This window comes from Gambusia affinis, linkage group LG07, assembly GCF_019740435.1.
Source record: "Gambusia affinis linkage group LG07, SWU_Gaff_1.0, whole genome shotgun sequence".
Taxonomy (NCBI): Eukaryota; Metazoa; Chordata; class Actinopteri; order Cyprinodontiformes; family Poeciliidae; genus Gambusia; species Gambusia affinis.
The window spans coordinates 22573723-22592638 of NC_057874.1; the positions used below are offsets into that span (position 1 = coordinate 22573723).

The 18916-nt window shown below is 35.3% G+C and overlaps 1 protein-coding gene across 4 annotated transcripts in view; it reads left to right on the forward strand.

Annotated features, from left to right (window-relative positions):
• The window catches only part of LOC122833988 (cadherin-22-like), a 162019-nt gene that overhangs the window by 36955 nt on the left and 106148 nt on the right, over positions 1-18916 (forward strand). For 3 of the 4 annotated variants that reach the window (XM_044122020.1, XM_044122019.1, XM_044122021.1), the window contains one exon: positions 2616-2733. The exons of the other annotated variant lie outside the window; for it this stretch is intronic. The gene's annotated coding sequence lies outside the window, so the exon portion shown is untranslated. The remainder of the gene's footprint in view (positions 1-2615; positions 2734-18916) is intronic. 4 annotated transcript variants of the gene reach the window in all.

An 18916-nucleotide genomic window follows, 5' to 3' on the forward strand; every position in this document is an offset into this window, starting at 1 on the left:
TCATTTTAGGACGCATTCTTTTGTGAACAATCAACCCTGAAGGGTTCCAGAGCATTGCATAGAACAAAGGTATTCTTTTTTACTTGCTTGTGTATTTTTTTTAAGTCACTGGCTGCTAAGATGATCACCAGCAAAGCCGATCTATAACAAATGTCATGAACATATCAACATCTATGCAGTATAAGTGTTCCAACTCTGAGATGCTACATATATCACACATGATGGCCCAATAGCACAACAATTCAAAAATAACATTGGATATTTTAGGAGATGCTATGAAAGCATTCTGTCTAAACTGATTAAGATATTCTCCCTCCAAATGCTATACTGTTGGACTGAGAGCATCTCAACTTACTTTCTAATTAATTAGGCTAAATATTACTTGATCAATCATAGTCTAATAAACCTAAGTGAACATCTGGCTTTAAAAAGGAAATAAAGAAAGACGTATGGGGATATATGGGAGTAAAAGCTATTTACCCGATCCTGACACAGTGTTGCACTGTATTTTGCACCTTCATCCTGATACACACAGACTTTACAGAATGGGAAAAGAACAAAAGTATTATACATACTTGAAAGTCAAAACAGGACTTAATTTTCCACAAAAATGCACTCAATTTCCTTGTGGCCAGGTGCACACATACCACATTTTGAAACACCAACATTCTAAAATAGCAAAAACCTTTGTTTTTTTGGTTGTTTTTACTTTGTATGTTTGTATTTTGGATGATTTCAGGGTTGGAATAACAAAGAAGTATTTTGTATGTCTTATTTTTTTTTAGGAATTAAATAATACAGAACCTACAAAACAACATAAAATAAAATAAGATGATGGTAAAAACGAACAATAATCAGTAAACAAAATGCCACACAAATAGACATAAACCAAGGAATTGAGTTAATAGATTGATTTATTGAGGTAACCACACAAAATAAATGCTCTCTAAATTTGCAGTATGTACCTTTTTTTTAAAGAATATGCTTTTTTTTTTTACATAAACTATGACTATGTCATGACAGTATAATATGAGACAGATAATCAATGAAGAGATCGCGCTCCTCCACACAGATTATCTGCCTCACACCCTAAAATGTCACAACAGTCACACTTCCAACAGATATGTAAAAAAAAGAAATCAAAGTTACATACTGTAACTTTCAGACCTTCTTCCTACTTTATATTGGATTAAATAGAGTAAACAACCCATGAAATGCAAAAATGTGTTTATAATATCACAACAGCTAAAAATAGGGGGGAAAAATTGAGCAAGATGACAAAACAGGTTTAAAAATTAAAGAATTTCAGACCCTGCAAAGAAGCTGCACTATTCCTCCAAAACCTTCTCAAAACATCAGAGCCCAGAGCTGCTCAGCAGAGATCTCCAAAATATTATATTTTTTTGTTTTTGCAGTAATTTTATTTACTCTTTTACTTAAGCTCTCATAATTCTAGACATTTGTTTACTGACAAATTTGTTTTACAACTAGAAACATTGGGGAGAGAACAGGGGTGTCAAGCAACCTTAGTGCTAAAATTGTCTTTACTGTTGATATTTGACCTGTTTTTTAGGCAACAAATGATCCTGCTCTATATAATAACACGTACACCCTTTTTTGGATACAATGCAATTTCCAGTGATTTTAAAAAGGGCCTTTTCTTCTCTTGTGACATGACAGTAGATAATACATAGCCTACTTTAAAAGAGGCAGAAAACTATTTCATTTGATCATGGACATTTACAAATGGTGATGAAAAATGGCATGCACTTATGAAATGTTTTAATAATCACTAATGTAATCAAGATGATCTTTTATGTCCAACAACTTGTTTAAAATTACATCTTGGGCACTTGTCCCTTATAAGGAATCTGCATCTGTCAGCTATACAAACATACCCTGTTAAAATGACCTCTATTCCATCTAGTCGGGAGATAAATCATGTTCGACTAAATTAAAAGACCCAAATCCCTGAGTTTCATCTTGCTTACAGAGTTTCTGGCCTATAATCTAGACTCACTTACAACGCAGCTGTGTAACCGTGGAGTCTTTTTAAATATCATCATTAGGACAAAATTTTTGTGATTAGACTTAAGTTAGATAGTAATTAACAGTCAAACAGCAACAATGCATTCTCAAGGGATCACTTGTGTAAGGGGCTGGGAGAATGGGGATGGCAGTGGTTGTATGTGTAGGGGGGGAGAATGAGTGGGAGGGGGGTAATTAAATGACTCCACCTCTACCTCATTCGTATCCATTCTGAAGCATCCCCCTCTCAACCCTGTATTGCAGATGAGGAAAGCAGTTAATGATTGTGTTTGTTTAAACCACTTTACAGCCAGCCCTATAACTCACTCTTATTTTCTCCAGATAGAGCTAAGGTGTCTTTTTTTCCCACCAATTTTATTATCCCTTTTCATCCCACCATTTTTCTACACATTCCATTAGCAGATTGCCTCACCCCTTCCCTCCTCCACCCGCTCACCTGCTCCTTAACTCTCCCATTAAAATCTAACTGGGGAATTTATTCACTTTAACTGAGAAAAAACAAAACAAAACAAAAAAAAAAACGACAAAGAAGTTCACCCCAGGGTATGTTTTATTTATCTTTTTAGAAGTTGAAGAAGAGTGTTGGAGCAGGAGTAATACTGAATGACAATGTACAGACAAGCTGAAGGACCTGAGAGTCATCATTCACGCAGAGTGGCAGCAAGGTCATCTGGCTGAGGAATGGTGAGTCTGTTATTTGCATACACCATGGTCCATGGAGTACTTAAGGGAAAAAGGGTGACATTACTAATTTGACCAGCAGACTATTTCATTTAAATTTAGCTATTTATTTTTATACATGCCTTAATCTCTCAAAAGCAGAGTAGCATCATTTTGTTGTTGCTTTGATCAGTTGGCATTACAGCTTTAAAACTTTTTTTTGCGTAGTATATAGAAACAGATGACAAGCCATTATTGCTCTTCTAGACTCATAGATCTAGGCCTGGTAGAAATAAACAAAAAAATCCTCTTCATAGAGATTAGCGTAATTTCCAGACTACAAGCTGTTTCTATTTTTACGTACTTTAACCACTGCTTTGCGGCTAATATTTGGCTTTTTACCAATGGATTTCAAAAGGGTTGAACGAACAAACTGTTACCGCACAAAATCAGCACAATGTACCTGACCCACACAAATGCAAGCCACTTGTGCATGATGCACATGACACGCAGAATCATCAACATTGCACTGTTCACCTGACAGTCAGTTCCTGACCAGACAAATATACAGTGTGAGAATAATTTGTTTGGTGCACATAAACAGCATTTCCTAACCCACACAAGGCTATGTGCACAATGTAAAGCATTCACACACACATACACACACGACTCCATAGCGTATTTATTACGAATTACATTAAATAGTAAAAAAGGAGAAACAAAGCCTACCTATTTGAAGAGAACTCTTCTCCTGCCAGCTCCTGGGTTCATGTCCTGTGACATCCAGAGGAGAAGGAGGTGAAGAAACATCTGCTTCATCTCTACCCTTTTTGGTTTCGATGGGATTGAACTGTTTAAAAGACCACAGTTTTTATTTTGGTTCACTGTGCAATTCTCGTTAATAGTAAAAAGAGAAAAAATGAGTCAAGTAAATATAACACATTTAAAAAATAAAATAAAATTCAAGGAAAACATTTCAGGGACCCATAATGTGGACACCTGCAACTTATAAGCAAGCTTGATAAACATATGTATGTTTTCTTCTTTTCCAAGTTAGTGGGTGCTGCTTAAATTCAGCTATGTCCAATAGTCCAGAAATTACAACAAAGTTTCACTCTATGCGTTCTAGGCAGGTCTTAAAAGCCTTTAATTTTTAAATCAAATTATGAAATGGTTACATTGCTTTCAGGTCTCATTTGTGTGACAGCTTTCTATCCTGGGTAATCTGTTCTTAATTGGCATGAGAAAATAAACAAGTTTGTTGGTGCGACACATGGGATGAACATTTTTGTTTGTGTGTGTGTGAGCAAGAGCAAAACAGAAATAGAGGAGGAGGAGAGAGAAAGAGTATGTGTAATTTTATTTGTCATGCATGTATCCATTCCCCTGGATTACCCCACTTTTGAAAACCCCTGAGTCAGTAAGCTCACTGGCTCCACAAACTCCTCTTAATATGTCTGGTCCTGTGTCAGGCCTTTAACTATCAGAGTTAATATCTAACTGAAGGATCCAATCTCAAGATTATGCATGTTTGATTTTGTTTACACCATCTGCTCTCGTATGTAATTGAATGTACTGCATGGCATAATCTGATAGATCCGGTGGGGGACGTGCTAATATTTTCCAGCTGCTTGTATTTTTGCATGTATGTATCTAGAAGAATCCGAAGGACTTGTCGATGTCCATCCATCAGAAATAAATCTCAGCCTTGTGGAGAATTCTACTCACTTAGCTAAAATTGAAAACACCAAATAATGTTTTACAATGGAAGACTTGGAAAAATATTACAGGAAAAAAAGGCCAGGGAGTCTGTAGCTAACAATTAAAAACCAAGCACAGGACCATGAATAAAAGTACCTCATTTAAAATTCATAGCTCTGGGTACAAGAGATGCATCAAAGAAATAGAAAAAGCACGTTTCATTGCAAATATGGCGCCCAGAGTAAAAATACCTGGCTCAAGATAAAGCCATTTTAGCATCCTAAACCATGCTTTATTATTTACCAGTACCATTAAAAATACTTAAAAATACCGGAGTAGTTGTTCAGGAATGGCAAACAACTTTCTTCTGAACTAAACATATAAAGTATATAACTTTATGTAAATATATATGACCTTTGTACAAGCATATCAAATTTAAGTCTAGAGTTGAGACATATTTTAAAAGTAACATAACACTGCAAACAAATCTACTGAACTCAACCATATTAATTTAGTTTTATAATGTATATTAGCCTACGTGTCTTTAAAGATGCTGCTTTGTTTACATGCGTTACTCATATTTATGTACTATTTATACAAAGACTGTTCAAGTACCTAGTTATTGTTTTTGTATTTTGGACAGAACAAAATAATTTTGATCTCAAAAATTCTAATACATCTTTTTTTTTTTTAGGAATTTTGTGTTTACACAATGTTCTGTTGTGAATTAGGAAGAAAAAAAAAGGTAAATAAGTAGACCTCAAAACTATAAGCCAACGGATACAAAGTTGTTTAAAAATAAATTATTGTGCTTTTCCTACACCCAGACAGGAGCGACAGTTCAAAGAGTTGGAGTTGGGTAAAAGTATGTCACTGGTACCAAGCCAGGATGAGGTATTACTTGCTTTTAATCCTTCAGCACTGATCAAAACCAGACTTACTGAGCACACTGAGAGTACCTCATGTACACACAAGCTTTGATCACTAGAACTTTCTACACTTACACTGACCTGATATAGTTTCCAGGCCACATGACAGACAACTGTACTTTACTACTGTCTAGTGAAGGGGAATAATTTGATGTCCCTCTGTTTTCATTCTTTGTATAACATATCTGTGTGGTCAAACTGCAGCACCAGCTTTAGCATTGTTTATAATGCATCAATAAATAAGCTTGAAATTGAGAAATACTGCTGTTTTATTGTAGTTGCAGGGTTTTTTGTATTAAACTACCTAGCAGAATATGGTGATGTATCTGTTTAATTTATTTCTATATCCATTATAAATGTGTATCAGTAAGTAAACATTAAAATTTAATCTTTAGGAATAGTTTGCTTTAGACTAGAAAATCTCTGAGGCATGACAAGTCGAGATCCGGATTAACTACTTAAAATTAAAATATTAATAATAAGCCAAAATGCATGTGCTGCAGGATTGGAGAATCTCTTATAGGCTTTTAGAAGTCTGTTTCCCAGTTTAGTTCAGGTAATGTATTTTGTGCCTCCTTTTAAAGTATACTATTATTTAGCATGTGAATATGGTCTTGCCTTTATTAGCTTTTTCCAATTCCACTCTGTGTGAGGCTTGTCTGTATAACTATGTTAGACTTCCGGAATTTATTTGCTCATGCTTGTGTGCTCACACGCCTCCATATGTCTCATAATCCAAAAGACTGGCACACACCATAGCATTGGGAGCTGGGGAATTCAAAGCCATTCTGCCACATTCATCAGTTTAAAGAAACAGACAGAGCAAACTTATGTGATGGTGTTTTGTATATTACTAAAAAATAAAGACAGATTTACATTGAATGAGGAATCCATTGTGGAGTTGTTTCAAAGGGGCATTTTTACACCAGCTTATGAGCAAGAAAGAAAATGGGGGGATGCCCATTGCTTAGAGAATGCCAGATGTTACTCAAGGGAATCCATCTGTAGCAAGACTGACCATGGATAGAAGGATTCTGAATTGGCTCTGGAAAATTTCGTTGGAATATTACAGGCAGCTCTCATAAAACACCTCATGTGTTTTTGAGATGTTTACCAATTTAATTCACCCTTTGTTTGTATTTAATTTTTGCCTCTGTTACAAAGAAAGATTCTAAAGCAAACAAAGTACACAGTCTAGTCTATGCAGAAATACATAGATAAGAAACATCACAAATAGAGATGTTTTAAATCCATTCATCCAATAAAACTGTTTAAGGAAAATTACATTTAATGTGTGCCCTTAATTAAGGCTACATGGTCAGTCTCTTTGCTTGGACAATCTTACAGCAGGGTTCAAAGTGAGTTAAAAAAAAAATAAAAAATGTTACATCAGTAAAACCTGAAACTACTGAGATGCATTTTAAAATGTCCACTGGTTTCTGGTTGCAGTAGTGCAAAATAAAGCTACCTAATGTCATACTGTCAATCTAAGATTGTGGTTGAGATGGCTGATAAAAACACAATAAAAACATTGCCAAGTGTGAGACTGCTGTGTGTTTAAACCCTGTTATCTATCTCCAGAGATGCTGTGATTTGGTGACAGATGGGAGAGGTGAGAGGCAATAGCATAGCATACACTGATCATTAAATTGGGAAAAAATATGTGTTTGGGTGTATATTTGTTCTGTGTATCCTCCAGATTGAAGCAATGTTTGGTCCAATCATTTGGTGTTTTAGCTCTGACAGGTGGCTGGCAGTAAGGTGGGCTTTAACAAAACCGACTTCTCTTGTTGCTTATTGATCTTTATTTTCTAAGAAATAACAGGTAGACATTTTGGTTTTTAGGGTACTGGTGGTTGTTATATAGAGGATTGTTTGGGGGAACTGTACATGATAAGTTTGTGAATATAATATGCCAATAGACCTGAAATTAATACCACCAATAGTTATCATCATTAAAAGCAGAAAGGTTTGACAATGGCCAGGCAGAAATGCCTATACAACAGGGTCAAAGTATCTTCACACCTACATTCCACGTGAAATGGTCATAGGCACCTACCTATGCTGACCATAGGTCAGACTTATAGCAAAATGTAATACAAGCCAGTGTCACATTTTGGCACAGGTTTGTAAGCTACTTTCCTATGCTGGAAATGATTGATTCAAGGAGAGATTTTGCTTGTTATTGAGCAGTTTAGATAGTGTGGTCACATTTGCACACTAGAAGGAACTCACTGGACTGTACAGGAGGAGGAATGACTCTGATTTGACTAAGGCAGTTGTCACCGATCTGGCGTTATATTTACTTTTTTACAAGCTTACAATGATAAGACGTCTGTGTAATACAGTTAAGGGAAATTTGAGTCATAGCAACTTCACACAAGCACTTTAGCCCTCCAGAAGTCATAGCATGACACTCAGAAGGAGCACAGCAGATGCTCCCAAAACCACAAAACAAAATAAATAAATACTTGCAATCATGCATGCGGGGTCAGTGCGACCCCACTGGACCCTGCACAGGGTATAAAGCTTATGGGGTTTGATTGACCCCGTCTCTTAAGACTGCAGGAGGGTTAAGTGATCTCCTGCTCACATCACAGTCATGACACTCCTTCAGGGATTTAGTGGAGTCTCAATGGATCAGGGCTGTTTTACCAACAAAAAGGAAAGCTAACAAAAAATTAACCAGGTGATCATAATTTTATGCATAGTAACTGTATTTTGCTACTTACATTAAAAACATCTTTAAAAAAAAATTCTACCTCAAAGAAAGGATATGTTGAATAAAATGTTTCATGAACTGAACAAAATGTCCCACTGGTACTATACAGTTAATAAATGATTGTATGGGATGAATAGGATGACAATGAGCTCAGCCATGATTATTCCATTTACAGTTCCCATTAGTACTTAGATTTTATTTCAAAGGATTTTCATGTATTTTGAGCTTTCATCACCTCTTTGACTTACTTTGCTACCATGTACAAGCCACAGACATAAAACCTGAATGTGAATTCTTTTAAGCACAGTCACCTCCTCAGATGTGACAGTGAACTGAGCTAAGGGATCTTTGAGAAGGCAAAGGGACTTTTAATGAACAGGCCCATTATTGATCTGTGGACAAAACAGTCGTTAATTATGTGCGGGTGGGCATTTAATTGAGGGAGTGAAAGGAGGTCTCAGCTTGCTAAGGTAATGCATGGGCAAGAATGAGGAGATTTTGATTGAGTCCTGTGCCAGAAGGGTAAAGTATGGGACACAAATAATCACTGAGCCAATGCCTCTGAATCTTTCTCCAGGCCTCTGGCTCTTGTCTTTTTTTTTTCTCTTTTTTTTACTACTTCTTTTTGTATTTGAATAAGTGGCACTTGTCTTATTTCACATTAGTTTGGTCCTAAAAAAGGATAAAGTCCCCTTATCAACTAATTTTCCTGTTCTTTTCTCAATTGCGCATCACAGTTTTTCAAATTCTTGAATTTTTTCCTCCTGTATGCAATTCTAAGGAGAACATTTGGGAAGAAATCAGAGTATAAAAGGCTTTCATATCAATTGTATGTGTGCTGTGACTGTATTTCTATATGTCATATTTACTTTATGTTTGCAACTTAAATCACCTAATTAAGCAGCAGTTTTCATTAACTGGCTAATTTTTATGCTTGGTATATTCAAGCACAGTTCTTCTACATCTCTGCTATCTTAGGAAGCCTCTAAAGTAGAAGCTTGTTTGATAAAAATTAATTATTCTGTCCTCTTATCAGAACCTAGACCACTGCCCAGGAGACTTAAAAAACATGAAAAGAAGAAATGTTTTGAACTCTTGTTTAACCCAGCCTGAAAGATTTAAACATATTTTATTGATCCTTAGTGGAACATTTGTTAGCAATAAGATAATATATGCAACTGATTAGGTTCGGTGGGACACATTGCACACTTGTAATGCTATGAATTTAGTTGTTCACACTACAGAAATTGAAATACATGAAAAGTGGAATTTAACTCAATGTCTACATGGTCTAATCCTTGCAGCGGATAAATTGTTTCATAAGCATGAGTATTTAAGCTCAGCACAAATTAGATTCTCATTAACGGAGGCTTATTTTATCTCTACCCCTCCCAAAAAATCATGCCAGGTGTCTGCAAGTCTTTGAGCTGGCAGCAATTACCATGCCCATGAAGTAGCTTGTATAACAACTGTTACGTGGTGTAAGAATGTGCAAAGCTGATGCTCACGTTCCAAAGATGCTGTTAAAAAATTCTTTCAAAAAGCATTTATGTAAGGGGGTAATTTTCTGCACAAGGGACATACATTAATGATGCAAGGTATTAATATTGCATTGCTATATTTCACTTTCAGCAGAAAAAAAATTGCATGTTGTCAACATAGGTTTAAAGCTTATCTATATCAGTTCGGCAGCAATAACGTAAATTTTTTTATGAGAAAGATTTTATATACATTGGTTATTTTCATCATAATGTCTGCTGACACAATCTTTTACATTATTATGAAATATTGGCTATACTCTTATGAGTGATTTTTTTTTTCTGTATTTTGAATTTTTGTGCTTAATCTTGTTTATAAAAACTCATTCAATAAATTAGAATGTTATTGAAAAGCATATTAATTGTATAGATTAATTACATACAAATTGATGTTTGAAAGCCTTTATTTTTGTTAAATATAATAATTTTTGACTTACAGTTGATGAAAACATGACATTTAAGATTAGAGTATTACATAAGCATGAATTAGCCTTATGCAAAAATGTGTGTGTGTATATATATATATATATATATATATATATATATATATGTGTATATATATATACACAGAAATGTAGACTTAGTGAAAGGTATGCTCACTACCATCTTAAAAGTTGTCAATTTCAACTTTTAATCTAAGAAGTCTCTTCTTATCACATATTCTAATTTAATGAATACCCTTAAGTCTTTACTGTTTCAAAATGTATTTCAGTTCCTAGGGGTAATTATGGAATGCTTGAAGAAATAGAGGCAGTGATCCTATATGATGAAATGCAAAGCAACTCGTTAAGTATGGGCTATCAAATAATGAGTTTAGCATATGAAAAGTTAAATCCATCTTTAAGCTTTTGCAAAATTGTATGACTTCATTAATGTCCCAATTCAAATATTTACCTTGCGACAGTGTGTGACCGAAGAAAATTTCTTTGCTATTGTTTCGGTGACAAGCCCCAGCACCCTACTGTTAGTTGGAGGGCTATTAAGGCAGCAGGTTATCATTATATGGCCAGCAGCTGTGACTATTTTTTTCCCTTAAACTCGCTCTGGCCCTTGGGTTGGAGTCTGTGAGTGAGCAAGAAAAAGAATAAAGTACACAGGCATTAGTTTGAGGCCTTACAGTGTATGTGTGTGGGTTTGTTTTTCATGTATCAGCTTTTGTGGCAAGTGTGTCCTTATGTAAACCTGCATGTGTTGGCGTGCGTGCACGTGTGTGTGTATTGTGTGTGATCCACATTGCTCTTTTCTCCCAGAGTCCATAACATCCCATTGCTATGTGATAAATGTTTGCTACTGCAGTGCACGTGTGGTCCTAAAATGAAACGACCAGCTGGCCCCCCGCGGGAGCTGTTCATTCTGTGGTTAGACACATCATTACGGGTATGGATCTATTGATGGTTTCCCTTTGTCCTTTATTCTGTTTTGACTACTTAATTAGCCTTATTTTTACAGAAATTTAACATTAAAATAATTGTATTTTATAAATTCACATAATTTACAAATTTGAATCAAAGATAATGTGCAATATTTTCTCCAACATTTTGTTTCTGTTACAAAATACAGTGAAAGCTCGATTCAGCATACAGTGAACCCTCGTTTTTCGGGGGGGGGGTTACATTTCAAAGAGAACCTGTGATAGGCAAAATCCATGAAGTAGTTACCTTTATTTTTTACAATTATTGTAAAGCATAATTAAATACTCTACATTGAAACCAAAGAACAAAACCTGTTTTCAGGATCAAACTTTTTTTTTAACAAATAGAACTCTTTCTTACAAATAACTACAGTAAAATAATAATAATCATCAATACAAAGTATACTAGGACAAATTGTGACTCGCATATTTCACTGTGACGCTCTGTAGTGTCTTTTTCTTCTGAAGCCTGTGGTGCAGGTGTGTTTTTTCAAGAGAAGAACATACTTATCGGTAGTTGTTGCTCTTTTTTCTTCTGGGCAGAAATATTTGCCAAAATTTGCCAAGCTGTATTACGTATATTTAAATACCATAACGTTATTGGCACGTTACGGTTTATAGAGAAGAAGCGCGAAGACCAACGCCCACATAATATTGCTCCCCATAACAACAAATGGCATAAATACTCAAAAATTACATTATCTGTTATCTGTTTTATTTTTATTCATGTGTAGTATTTAGAGGAATGAATCACCTGAGAATTACAGCAGTTGTTGTTCCTTTTAGTCTTACAGTGTTTGGAAGCCTTTTTATTTGCCCTTACAGCTATCAAATTTGTTGTGAAAATGTACTTATGGGTTGAGCAGTAAAGTTAAATATGTAGTTTGTGCCAATGCTGATCTTTTGGGTAAGACAGTGTCATGATGTTAGGTGACATCTCTGCAATCTCAAAGCAGAGAGAGATCAATGAAATTTTGCAACCAGTGGTGATTCCATTTCCCAACTCTGTCCTCCAAGATGACAGAATTACTCTTTGCCCCCAAAGAGTAACCACCTCCAGAACTTAATTGTGGAGAGAAATGATGTGCCTGTAGTCTCTATCCCAATCTCATTGACATGCTGTTTATGCAAAAATGTCAAAGACGACCACATTACCTAGTCTTGCATCAAATTCTGGTTAAAGAATAGTATGACATCCTGCAGCAATGTGTGATCAAGCTAATGACCAGCTTGAGGAGGGGATGCCGAGTTATGTTTATCTATGGTTCTCCCACACACTATTGAAGCCCGGGGATTGTTTAATGAATAAACTGATAAGTTGCCAATATGTTTTATTTCTTCAAACATCAATCATCCAATCCAAACAAGAGTCAAAAGCACTACAAGCTATTTAACTGTGGCAGAAAGGATTTGGCTCAACATTTATACTCAGGTTTGCTGCTCAACTGGCACAAGCATTTTTCTTACAAATGGGGAACCATTTAAAAGGAAGTAAACACTGTTAAAATAAATGAAAAATATTGTGAACAAGAACAAAAATGATTAACCAAACACAAATGACCTTATTCTTTATGTAAGGTTTAATCTAAATTAAGTACAAAAATAACAATTGTGACAGTGATAAAACAAGTAAAAATGACATGTTATGATAGTATTTTATTTTTCTGGCTATTTTATGTTATGAAAATTAAACCAAATATGTAAATACAGTAGTAGATGTATTTTTAGACATGAAATATCTATGTTGATTCTGTTAAATCTCTTATGTTGATCATTTGTATTATTTGTCTCCACAGTTTATTGTCAGTTGTGCTACCTGTTTAGATCCTTTGTAAATACAATTTGTTCAGTACATAATATTCAAAATGTATGCAAAGAAGCTCTGACAAAAAATGAAATGTATTCCTGGTTACCTAGTTAATGTTTTACAGTTTTCCATTGATAATCAAATTACCTTACCAAGTGTGGAGATCTAACCTCCAAGCTACAAATGAGGACAACTACTGGCCACATTAGTTGGGTATTAATTATCTTTCCTGATAATCAACAATAATTGATCAAATTAATTGCATGTCCCATTAAACTGTGCAACATGGAGATTCGGTCAGGTGTGTTGTAAGTGTTTTCAAAAGCAGCCAAGCACTCTCAGGTTTTGATAGGAAAGTCGACCTGTACACTCAACAAACACCTGAACACTTTCAGGGCCTGTCTTCATATTAAGATTGTTAATTTGAGCTGATTAGCCTGCCTATTATTCTCAAGATTGCAGATAGTAATTTAGGACTGAGACAAAATTTTTAGCAAGGCATGAACAGAAATTACAAGGTGTGTGTGAACAATGATTGCAAAGAATGAAAAGGTTGTTGCATCTGAAATAGAAAATGTGAGATTCAAAAGGCAAACTTGAATGAAATCCACCAGCAAATAATTGCAATATGAAACGTATAGGAGAAAGAAAATTCACTTTCGATAATAAAATAACTTTATACAAATAATTTTGAACTTGAAAAATAACTCGGTATATGGGCATATTTGTACAAAGTTAAATCTAACTGGATTTGGAAATACAGACAGAACAAAAATATCAATTTAATTACAAGACACAGCTTTTTTAGGTTTTACATCATGTTATTGTAGTTTGAGAGAGAGAGTGCAAACAAATAAATCTTGGCAGCCACCTTCATTTATCTGCATCATTATCTGATACATTTATCGACCATCAAAAAAATTTAAAGAAATGTATGATGAGGATATATGAGGCCATCATGATTTGTAGAAACAACAACAAATAAGGTAGAACAAAAGTTTCATGAGATGTAACTGCCAAAGTTTCTTCTTTGTGTCTAATACTGTCTCAGGAATGTGTTTTCTCTGAAGCAAAAACACCCAAATTGCAACATGTTATTTTGGCATGGCTGCATGATGAACTTAGTGTACACTGATTGATGGTGCCCTCGTCTCCAATGCCTTAGTTAATTCTCTAATAAAGTTGATTGCTACATTCAGATGTGCCGGTTAGGTTAGAGAGGAAAACCATCAGCAGTGCAGTGATGAGGTCCTGTGACAGTGAAAACTGTCACTTTAGCTGCTTGGTTGCTTCACCTCTTGTCTATCTCTATTCCTCTTTGCCTCTCAACCATTTTCTCTACCACCTTCCATCTCTCAGCCGCTTCACATTACACTTTAGGAATTAAATTAGAGCTTTCAAAATCTTCAGACATGCTTATTACCCGCCTGGCATTGTTGTAATGTTACTGACCTTGACCTGTTAAGGATTAATCCTAGCAGACAGGGCTGAGCGGGCTCCCCGGATGATTCTAATGCAGAGCACAGACGCAGGTTGTGTTTACCAATCTGAGATAGACAAAGAGAACAAACACGTACCACCTCCTCACTCTGTGAGAGCAGTACAGACTCGGCTTACTGTGTCACGTCAGACAGCAGGAGACAAAATCTGTGACACCATGTGTGAATGTGTGTTACGAAAGCAAAAGTTCTAACTCTGTGTTTAAATAGCTAGCAAATCATGCATTTTTTTCCCAAGGTAGACATGAAAGGGTAAAGAGTCACCTGCTCTACAAAGGCAGGATGTCTGTGTGGGCCACTTTAACAGAGAGATAGTGCTTTATTGCAGCTAAGCAGGTCATATTTGTCATGTTTAAAGATAACTTTCTAGTTCAATTATACTTAGAAATTCAATAGGGAAGGAAGTTCTGGAAAATACACAATCAAGGAAAAATTGCATTTTCTCAGCTGTCCATCAACTTTTTGATTTCTGCAAAGTCCTTCTTACACCTTTATCCCATTGGGGTCAGAAGGGGTCCTAGTGATTATCTCCACCTGAATCACATAATTCAAATTTAAAAACACTTTGAGCCCAAAGCAAAATTAAATAATTAATAATGATGGCCCCCGTTTGTGGAACAGTCTGCCAGAGAATCTGTTGGCCGCAGAAAATGTTGTCTTTAAACGCAGGCTCAAGTCCGTCTTTTTAATTGTATTTCCTAATTTGGGTCATGTCTGTGTAGTTTGTGCATTTTCTATACAGTTGTATGTTTTTCCATGTGAGGTGGGTTGTTTGTTTTATTGATCTATACAGCACTCCGAACTGCTTTTAGTATGAAGGGTGCTTTATAAATAAAATTAATTGCCTGAACTATTAAATATTAGGTCTTTATCAATAAAACCTCTGTGCATTAGGAGTCGTTGAACCAGATAAAAGTTGCTGGACAGATATACAAAGTAAAATTAATTATTGCAATCTAAAGCAGCTATGGTATTATTTTAATTAATCTTTCCAGTGTTTGTACAGTGTGTTCACTTATACCCAAATGAAAGAAAAAGGACAATAAAAAATCAACACCTGTCTTTTTTGTTGACAAACTGGAAGATGTTTCAGTTTTGATCTCTTGGCTCAAATGGCCTTGGGGTCCAATTACTTGTGCCTTCAGAGCAATAATAGAGTTGGAATCAGGGTGGTTTTTAGGTTCATTTAATACTGTTCATTCAGCATTGCTAATTAAAATTTTTGAAACTATTATCCACAGTTAGAAATGATGCACAGAAGTGCACATGGTGCCATTTGTCATGGAGACATCATGGTGTACTTTTTGCATCATGTAGCAAAAAATGCACCAAGGGAGAGTGTTTGGGAGAAAAGGTGAAGTCAACTCAATGTGGATTATGTCCTACATTTAAAATGTAGGACATAATCCATAATCACCTTTTTTATTGTCAAAAAAGGTGAAGTGTCAAGAAAATTATGGACAGTAGATGACCGCCATGGTGTCTTCAGTCAGAGTTTTCTTCAAATCCACTTTAAAACAGACTGATACAGAAGATTCTTCCTGCTCACAGTCATCACCACCTACAGCAACTCTTTGAAGGACCTTGAATAAATATGCCTTTAATTTCCCTTTGGGGTCAATAATGTATTTTTGAATTAAATTGAATGACACACAGTTTAAAGAAGGATTTGATCATTTAATATCTGATCAAGAACAAGAATAGTATGGCCAAACTGACCAGGGCATTCAGTTTGACTTACTGGCTGAGAAAGCCAGCCAAGAGACCCATAATATATCTGGAGGAGCTTTAAAGATTTACAACTCAGGTAGGAAAATTTGTAAATATGGCAACTATCAGTTATGTGTTTCAAAAATTATTATTGCAAGAATACCTCAAGAAATTCCCTTTAGTCGGATAACACCAACCTGACCCGACAGATCACCCTGAAGACATTGTTTTTATTGGTAAACATAATGGTGACAACATCATGATGTTCTTCAGACTAGGACAAGAGTTCACACTCGTACTGATTTAGAACAAAGCATATTCTACTGCGAATCTGTGGCAAACCTTGTAAACGTTTGTTTCCAGGTGTTTTCCACACATTCTAACAAAACCTCGTATTTTCTGAAAAGAAGAACATGCAAATATTTCACTCTATTGATCAGAAAATCTAATAGAGATTGTGTCAATGACCTGCAAGTGTAACTGCACCAGAAGGTGCTTCTACCATGTATTCATTTAAGGGCCTTAATACAAATAGCATTTTTTTAGTTTTTTTACACTTTTCACAAGTAAAAACACAAAAAGTGCCTCTAAAAGACAGAGCCTGCATTATTTTCTTGCATTTCACAATAATATATTGGTCTATCATGTAAAATACTTATGATATAGGGTAGGTGTGCTTAATTATGTGTTTGCATAACTCCAGATGGATTAGCTAAAGAGAACAGGCAAATGGAAGTTCTTCATTTCACATAACTTTCTGAAAGGCATTGGCAAATAAAGTCAAATCCTAAAAAAATAATTGATTTCTGGATCTAGATTTCACTGATGTCACTGGCATAAATAGTTGGATATTTAGGGAGTTGAGTGGCTTTGAGTAGGATTACTGCTAGAGAAACTGGCAAAAAATAGTTAAAATTTTTGTTGAAATTTTGTTGAAATTATGTTGAACATCTACCACAAAGCACAACCACTTCTCTTTTCCACAGGGAAACCCCTAACCCTGCTAGAATGTGTGGAAAAAAAGAGTATTTTGTTTTCTTCATAATCACACAATGAAATCAAGTTGCAGTCAAATCTTAGACACAATGTAAAGTGACTATGATATTAGAGACAAACATAATTATGTTTGAGAGTTAATTTTTTTATGAGAGACTTGCTGTAGATTGAAAAATGTAATGGTTTTTAAATTAAGCAGTAGTAGAATGATAAGGTGGTTACTTATCAATATCAGGCATTAACTAAACAGCTGAAATTATGTTTTGATTGCCAGCTGATTAAACACATTTGGTTAATGCATTTTATGGCATTTTAGCAGTTCCTATTATTTTGATTTTGTGTACATTTGCAACTAAATGATATGATTTTCTCAGCAGGGGCTTCATTACTGAGACTAAGATAATTCTGTAAGCATTTCACTAATACTACCATGGCTCAGCTCTGTATTGCCTCATGCTGATAAATGTTTATTTTCACATCCACTTGTACTACTTGTGTTATATTACAATATTTCTTAAAATGTTTTGCATGTTTAAGGTTTTATTCCGTTCAATGCCTTGGTTTATTCTGGCTCCAATTAGTGCAGCATGTTCTGTGTGTTTCCAGTATTCATTTTCTTATCTTTACCACAGACATATAGAAAAGAAAAAAAAAAAAGGAATTATCTCATTTTCCAGTCATTTCCCCAGAAGCAAGTAAAAACAGCCTTCAACCATATTTGGACAATGATTTAGCCTCTATTAGCCCTAAAAGCCTTTTAATCTTTGTATCTTTCATATGTTTTTTTTTTTTTTACTTTGTTCTTTTATTCTTTTTATAACTGCAGCAATTAATCCACCCTGACTTTCCCTTACTTTCTCTCTGGTATTTTTTGCCTAGGTTTCTGTGTTCTGGCGTCTTTATGCCCTTGTCCTTGTGCCGGCTCCTCTTTTCTCCCTCAGCAGTGTTTTGTGATTGGCAGCCGAAGCCTGACTGCGGTAGAGTTAATAGAGAATAGAGAGGAATACCTAGAGGATTTACAGCTGAGTGGAGACGCACAAATAAGATAATGACTTGGGAATAACAATTTTACTGCACAGTTTGGAAACGCAGTGCAGAGTGAGGAAGAAAGAGAGCAAGAAAGAGAGAGAGATGCTTAGTTGAAAAATCAAAAGGAGCATACAAAAAAGTCTCAGACAGACAAGAAGACTTGGAGACAATGAGGCAGACATAAGTGAACTGATTCCAAGCATGAATCAATCTAAATATGATAACTTTTTCAGAATGCATTTCCATTACAGATAATGGTTTTGTATTTTTAGACAAACAGCTGATTAATTAAAATAACCATTTTCATTTTATTGAATTTGTTTTGATGAGTTGATTACTGACATTTTTGTTCATTGTTGAGACATGACAAAGTTTTTCAATATCAACACTTTCTGTAGTCTGAGTGTTTTGGGTGGGCTGCCTTTGCATTTGTTTTGCATTTAGCCTTGTTGTGATGTTTATATTCCTCATCCAAACAAAGAATAAGTCTCAATATAAGACATTTTTATCCCACAGTGAAAGAGGCGCCTGGTAAGGGGAGATAACCCAGCAAAATTTATAATGCCCTAGTGTTCCTTTAACTTTGCCAAGCAGGAGTGGGTCACCCATCAAAACCATAATTTGTAGTCATTTTGTTGTTGGTTGAGTTATAGTGGCTGGCAGCATTTAGAAGGCCTTCTCAAGGGACGGTAATCTCAGAAAGAAGACAAGAGCTCTTGATGATATGATTTCCTTCTCTTGCTTCACTGCTCTGTCCCTCCATCATCTCTTTGACATCACTCAACGCTCAACAAAGTAGCTAATGAAGCAGAGGAAGAGAGAATATTTGCCTGATAATTAAGAAAAATGAAAAGAAGTGGGGTTT